Here is a 7,285-nt window from a genome sequence, read left to right as displayed (position 1 = left end):
CCTTTCTGGCCCTCTGTGGCTCCCCAGGCACAAAGTCCAAGAGCTTCACATGTGGACCCTGCCCCTTTCTCATCTCTTGCCCCTCACCCACATTCAACTTGTGAGCCATGGTCACATTTTTATTACCCTCCCCCTCCCACTCTCCTGTCTTCCAGCGGCCTTTCCTTCGGCAAGTCCTTTCTGATCCCCTGTTCCCACTCAGGTATGACTTAGGGGCCCTCCCTGTGCTTTGGCCCTTGCCTGCCTTCCAAAGGCTACGGCTGTCTCAGCCCCCAGCACGTGTAGGGTGAACGAAGGAACCATATGCTCTGCGAGGGGAGCCCGTAGGGTACCAGGACGTAGTTCTGAGCCGTGGAGCAAATCCTGGCCCCTCAGTGGGCCTCCATTTCCCTGTCTGTAAAACGGTCCACCCAGCACCTGTGGCTAGTCAGGAGGCCCAGGGTGAGCCGAAGTGAAGGCACGGGCCCGGACACAGCAGAGCAGATGCCCCAAGGACAGTGCGTGGGACACAACAAGTTTTCCAGGACTCCCGGCAGGTTCCAAAAGGTTCCCTTCTTCAGGGGGATCTCTCGTGCCCACCGTTCTTGCTCCCGCCCGGGATCCTCGCCTTGAGCAGCAGACTTAGAGCCAGGTGAGCTGACTTGAAGTCCAAACGTTGCTGCTCACCAAGAAATTCGCTTGGCCTCCAGGCCTTAATAGTGCTGTCTGCAAAATGGGCGTGCTCGTAGGTTGCTTGCACGGTTACTCTTGGAATTAAATGACGTGGCAGGGAAGAAGCCCTTCTGTCGGTCAGTGCCCAGCTTGTGGAGGGCACCCAGGAAATATGGGACTTAAAATCTCAGTGCCTGGGACAGCAACTTTGGCCCCAGTGCCTGCCACGAAAATCGGCCAACCACAACCCAGTGCTCCCTCCTGGGCCTTCCTACCCTGGCCAGAGCTGCCTCCGGAACTGGGTTCAAAGCTTTCAGATCCTAGGCCTGACCTCATAGCCATGGACTATAGTAATAGTATCCGACTTCCCATTATTGACCTACTGCTACTGCTCCTGGTGCCTTCGAAGCTGTGTGACTTTGGACAGGTGACCTAACCTTTCTGTGCTTCTGTTGCCTTATCTGTAAGAGGAGTTGAAGTATGTAAGCTGCTGCTTAAACCGGGGCCCTGCACCCATAAGCACTGTGTGAGAATTCGTTGTGCGGTGATGATGACGGAGGGCTTTCATGTCTGTTTTCGCGTCGGATCCTGGGAGCGGGGAGCTTATCGCTATCCACATGTAATGGGTGAAGAGACAGAGGCCCAGAGAGGTGGGGTGACTCACTTGGGGTCACACGGAAAGTCGGTGCAGGGCCTCAGGGACTGGATGCACTTTCCAAAGACTCACGAGGCTCTGGTCTGGAAAAAGCCAGCCCTGGAGCAGGGTGGAACACAGGGCCCTTTCTGAGCCCTCTCTCCGTGGGCCTGGGGCTGGAGGGGCCTCCGGCCAAGTCTGTTCCACCCGACCTGCCAGCTAGGGAACACAGACACGGCCGGCCCTGCTCTGGCCGCTGCCTGCCTGTGCTCGGACCGCATGGCCGCCCACCCGGGGAAGGGACCAGCTGCTCCTGGGCCCGGGGCACCAGAGCTGGGTTCCTGTCGCTCTAAGGAGCTCCTGCCCCCCTGGCCCCACCTCCCAAGCCAGGAAGGACCAGTCAGGGATTTTCCTGAACTTTCCCTCTGTTATAAAAAATTATATAAATATTTACCCGTTAGAAATAACAGCTCACTTGTTGGGCCCTCCTCTGCCAGGCAAGGCTTGGACGACCATCCACTTTCTCAATTAAGTCTTACCCACCCTCTGAGGGACTTAATTTCCCTCCTGCTTCACCAATGGGGAAACTGAGGCACAGTGCTGGAATGGCCTGCTGAGGGGCCCTCAGCTCAGTGGTGTCAAAGGTAGGATGCGGCCCCAGGCACTCCCGGACTGCCTCTGTCTGAGCCAAGCCCAGATTGCCTTCTACTTTTAAGTTTTATTTTTATTGTATTTTTTTTTACTTTTTAAAGATTTTGTTTATTTATTTGAGAGAGCATGGTGGGGAGGGGCAGAAGGAGAGGGAGAAGCAGACTCCCCGCTGAGCAGGGAGCCCGATGCAGGACTCATCCCAGGTCTGCAAGATCATGACCTGAGCCGAAGGCAGATGCTTCACGGACAGAGCCCCCCCAGGCGCCCCATGCTTTTCAGTTTTATAATGCGTGTTGCCTTTGTTCTGATGACTGAAGGAAGCGCACTGCGGTGGAAATGGACTGGACTGTTCGGCTACACATAGCGCCAGGAGTAGCCCCTGGGAGTTGTGCGCCTGGGGGGTTTATCGGTGGCCCTGGCAGTGGCGGCTGCCTGCTCGGTTTGGGCTTGAGCCAGTCCTGGCCTGTGTGTCCCCTGAGGCTGTGCGCCCAGAGGGATTCTGGTTTGCTCCCCCACCACTTGGGGCCTCAGTTCCCCCACCTGTGAAATGGCATGATCCCCATCGTGCCATTGCCCAGTGCAGGACGCAAGGATGCTGACTCCTCTTGGCAGCCCGGCCTCGTTCCATCATCCTACTGATGAGGAAGCTGAGATCACATGGCCCTGTGGCCCATGATCCAACTGCTGGAATGGAGCCACGCCAGACTAGAGCCCCAGAACAGGCTCCTTCCTCAGCCGCCTGGCATAGCCCAGGGGTGGAGATTTAGCCATACTTTCTCCACTGTGCTTTTCTCCCCGACGTGAAAACTACACCCCATCCGTGCACGGAGCCCTTCCTTACTCTAGACTGCACCGGGTGGAATTCCCCGAGTGTCTGTCCTTCATCCTCCTCGCGTGGACACTGCAGGGACTCTCCAGCCTTTCACTGCTGCAAAGGACACCAGGGTCCTCACCCTGCGCAGAAGGCTCTGGGCCGGGCTGGGAGCAAGACGGCGGGGCCAGAGGGCACATGCAGTTTTCATTTGGGTCTGTATTGCCAGAAAACTCTCCGGAAAGATTGTACTGGCTCGCTCCCCACACCCCGTCTTGCCCCACACCCTAACTGGCTGGGTAGATGCAATACGCCACGTCCACACCTGCTCCGGGCCTAGAAAATCAACTTGGCTATTTCCCATAAGGAAACCCTCAAAGGCCGTGTATGTTTGGGGGGCCCGGGCTGGAAAGAATGGGAGGCCAGTCACTGCAGGCCCTGTACCACCGACTAATGGTGTGACCTCTCAGGCGGTGGGTTTCAGCTCTCGGTAAAACAGTGTTAATGGCACCAGCCCCCACCCCGGGCTGTTGTGAGAATGAGGTATGTGAATGCAAAGTGCTTATTGGGACGGTGCCTGGCACAAAAAGTCAGCCAGCAAGAACTGGGTGCTGTTTATCCATCAGTCTGGGTGACCTTTGGATCCCCAGGAATGCAGCCCCCTAAGGTCTACCCCTGGGGACAGTGTTTGGACCTTTGGAAGGGCCCAGGAAACAGAAGAAGGTCTGGGGAACCATCGATGGAAAGTGTGGAATCACTTTTTCCCGGCTTTCCACCGTGCCCATGGGGACACTGAGGCCCTGGAAGCACAGCCTGAAAATGGTCGCAAAGCTTAGCAGCGTGAAGCTGGCTTTTATCAGTGTGTCGCTGCCGGGAAGCAATGCCAAATGCAGAGTCCTGGGGGCTGCTCGCATTACCGCAGGGACTCCGCTCTGAGACGTGGGGCTCAGAGCCGCAGAGCCAGAGCCTGGTCCTGGGTCCTCACGACAGGACAGAACCCGGAGCCCCTCACCGACCCCAGCCTCCAGGACTCAGTGGGACCCGGAGAGTCTGAGGGCTGAGATCTCACTCTAGCCAGAGTGGCCCATGATTCTTTCAGATTGCGGGATCCCGGGCCCCACGCCTGGCCCCCCACAACGGAATCTGCCTCTTCCTAGGACGTGCACAGTAGCATGTGAGAAACACCCAAACTCCAGCTGGGAAGATAATGCGCCTGCCGCGGGGGACAGGACACAGTCTGGGGACAGACCTTCATTCTCCGTCCCAGAAGCCTCCCCAGCTCAGGGGGTATCATCATCCCCCATAAAGCCCGACCTGCCAGAAGACCTGCTTTGTCTCAGACACACGCACAGCTCCCCGGGAGACAGAGTACAGCACTTGGCCCTCGCCCCCCATGGACACTGCCAGAGGCGCTTCCAGGTGCAAAGCTCAGCATAGCCTCCCATCTCGCGCTGACCATGGATGGTGGTAAATGAGGTTTCAGCTGAGGAACACGCAGAGAGGTTCAGGGAACTGCCCGGGGCCAGCCAGCAGATCGCGTGCAGAAGCGGGATTTGAACCCAGAGCCATGCGGCATCCGGGCACTGGCATTTACGGTCACGTGGGCGACTGGAGTTCTGGCAGGGCCCTGGTCCTGGGCAGAGGGAAGTCGGGGTGCCGGAGAGCAGGCGGAAAGGATTCTCTTCACCTTGGGAGAAACGTAGTGCTGTTCAAAACGGACTCAGTTGCCCTCCCTTCCTTTTTACCCTTAAGCACCTCATTTCACAACTGTGTGAAAGAGAGGGAAATCGGGAGGAGGAGGCGGCTGCTGAAAACCAAAGGCAAATATTTTCCATCCTGAGGCAAGCCGGCCCAGGCCACCTCCGGCCCAGCCTCTGGGACAGTGGCTGGTGGTTCACTTTCCCCAAAAATCTGTGCTTCTGGTCACCAGGCTACATGTCTGGGGGGCTGGCCAGGATCCCCCCCCCACACACACACACCCAGGGATTGCTGGGGGCAGCAGGCCATCCATCCAAGCTTGCCCAGAAATGGAAGTTCTCTTCCTGGCGAAGGGGCCAGCCAGGGCAGTGGGGGTCGGGAGGAAGTGGTAGCCAGGAGGACAGGGTGGTCCCATGGTCCCAGCTGTTCATCCTTAGGGGTCCCCCACTCTGCACCCAGTGTCAGGCCAGGGATGCTTTTCATATCAAAATAGGAGCTGTTAGTGTGTTGTTGGGGGCAGGGGGCTAAAACCCCCCAGAGCCACTAGGCCCTAAATGAATTTGTAACTTATCCACCCCAACAGCTGTACTCATTGGAAAAGCCGTGGTACGTGGTGTGTGAGATTTCTGTTTGGGCTACAGATGAATACATGAGGCCTGTGTGGACTCCAGGCCTCACTTACGATAACTCTGCAGCCTCAGGAGCCAAGCCTCCACCTGGGGACCCTCAACAGGGGGCCGGGCGCCATGGCTAACTGGATCTGCTGGAGGAATTGGGTGGGGGGCGTTGCTGGTGACGGGCACTGTGACTTCTCCTTCCAGTTCCCCACTACACCATGTCCCTGCCCTTTCTCCTGAGAAAGCCAGTTTTCTGAAATTTCTGAAGGAGCAAACCAGCACCTCATTATCTTGCGCCCTCAAGCCCCTAGGTACCTCCCTGCTGCCCACCTGCCGAGAAGCAAAGCAAACAAGCTCCAGGCCCTAGGCAGGCCTGGGGGGGCGGGGGGGGACTGGGAAAGGCCCCCAGAATGGCCCCTTCCCCGCTCTGGAGCTGTTTCCACGGCTGTGAATTGAGAGGTGACGTCACCTCCTAGAAGGGCAATTTGAGGGTTAGAAGTAAAATCTATCAAGGCACTTTGGCCGTAGGAGGGGGCCAGACAGCATGCTGTCTGCTCCTGCTGCTCTTATACCCCATCTGATAGTCTGAGGTTACCGAGAACTTTCTAGATTTGAGGGTGGCCCCAGGCTCAGTATCTAGCCTGGCTGGGGGGGCAAGGGGAGAAGTCCCTGGAGAACCCCCACTCTGCCCTGCCAGGCCCTGCATGTGCTAGGGGGCCCTCTCTCTCCTGCCTCCTGGACCCACTTCACCTCCAGGGCCGGCTGGGCCCCCCAGCTCCAGCTCCTGGCCCAAAGGTGTCATCGGATAAGCCCGGTGGCACCTGCTGTCCTCACATCTGTAGTCCACAAGCATCTTCACACCCTCTCCACACACACACACACACACACACACACACCCACCCAGCCTGCCAGGCTTCTTACCATAATCCCAGCCAGAGGCAGCTCCCTTGGGGTGGGGGCCAGGCCCTCCCCTACCCTAGCTAAGCTGGGGAGAGAAATCCGGCTCAGATTCCCAGATTCCCAAATACGCTGTGTTCTTTCCTGCCACTAAGCCAGGCAGCTCCCTGCCGCTGGAACGCCCTTCTCCCTTCTCAGCCCACCACTTCCTCCACAGTTTTCCCCTGTATTTTGCAGCGGTTGTCTTTTACCCCACCTCATGGGGGGGTGGGGGGTCCTTAGGGGGCCCTGTGCCTGTGGGTCTCCAGGATTGGGCGTGAGCAGAGTCTGGAAAATGTCAAGTGACTGATCCAGTCGAAGCCTGGAGGGGGTTTCTGAGCTCAGCCAGCTCCTCTGCTGCCCCCTCCTTTGGGGGTAAGGACAGGCTGGGGTTTGGGTGGGTGGCCTTTTGGAGAGCAAGGTAATGGGAATGGACGTGAACTTCCAGCTGCCTCATTCCCCTGAGGAAGGGGGGTGGGGTGGGGGGTCTGGGCTGCGGGGCGCGAAAAGAAAGGGAATGGGAGGGAGGGGCGAGGGGGGCCCTTAAGGAGGCCAAGGCTGAAGGGAGGGAGACAAGGCTGGGGAAAGAGGCCCCCCGGTGCGCCTTTGGCACGGGCACGGGCGGGGTCCGCCTTGAAGTTGGTGTGCAAGCCCGCTGCTGTTTAAATGGTGTGTTTGTTTGGAGTGGCTCAGGGAGGAGGCCGAGATGGGGGAGGCAGCGCCCCACTTGGCGCCGCCGCTGCCGGAGGGTCGGTGTGTTAGAAGCTAAAGCTTTGTCGATGACTGAAGGGTGGGCGTTGAGGAGTGAAGGGCGAAAAGCAAAGGGGGGCTCGGCGCCCAGGCCTGGCCGCCCCCTGTTTTGCGGAGGGAGCGCCGGAGCCGCCTCTCGCAGTCACGGCGAGCAGGGAGGGAGGCGAGGGGACGAGAGCGCCGGGCTCCCCGCCCCCACCCCACCCGGTTCCAATATTTCGCAGAAAGGCACGCGGCTCCTAATCGGTCCTTTCCAGGCTGAGATTTAGCCGCGCGATGCCCGCGCAGGGGCGGGGGCCGCGGGCCGGGGGAGGCGCTCAGAGGCCGGAGCCGCCGAGCGAGGTGAGGAGCCCGCGTCCTCGGCTGGTGGAGCGGGCGGGCGGGCGCGCAAACCCGAGAGGCAGATATAGAAAGGGGGGCAGGTTAAAAATAACCCTCTCCGGCTGGGAAGCTCGAGCGCGCTCTCTCGCCTCGTTCGGTGCCAGAGGACTCCAGGGGAGGTGGCGTTGGGGAGGGCAGCGCGGGATTCCCCCTCCT

Source organism: Ailuropoda melanoleuca, chromosome 17 (genome assembly GCF_002007445.2).
Source record: "Ailuropoda melanoleuca isolate Jingjing chromosome 17, ASM200744v2, whole genome shotgun sequence".
NCBI lineage: Eukaryota > Metazoa > Chordata > Mammalia > Carnivora > Ursidae > Ailuropoda > Ailuropoda melanoleuca.
Note: the sequence above shows the minus strand (reverse complement) of the source record.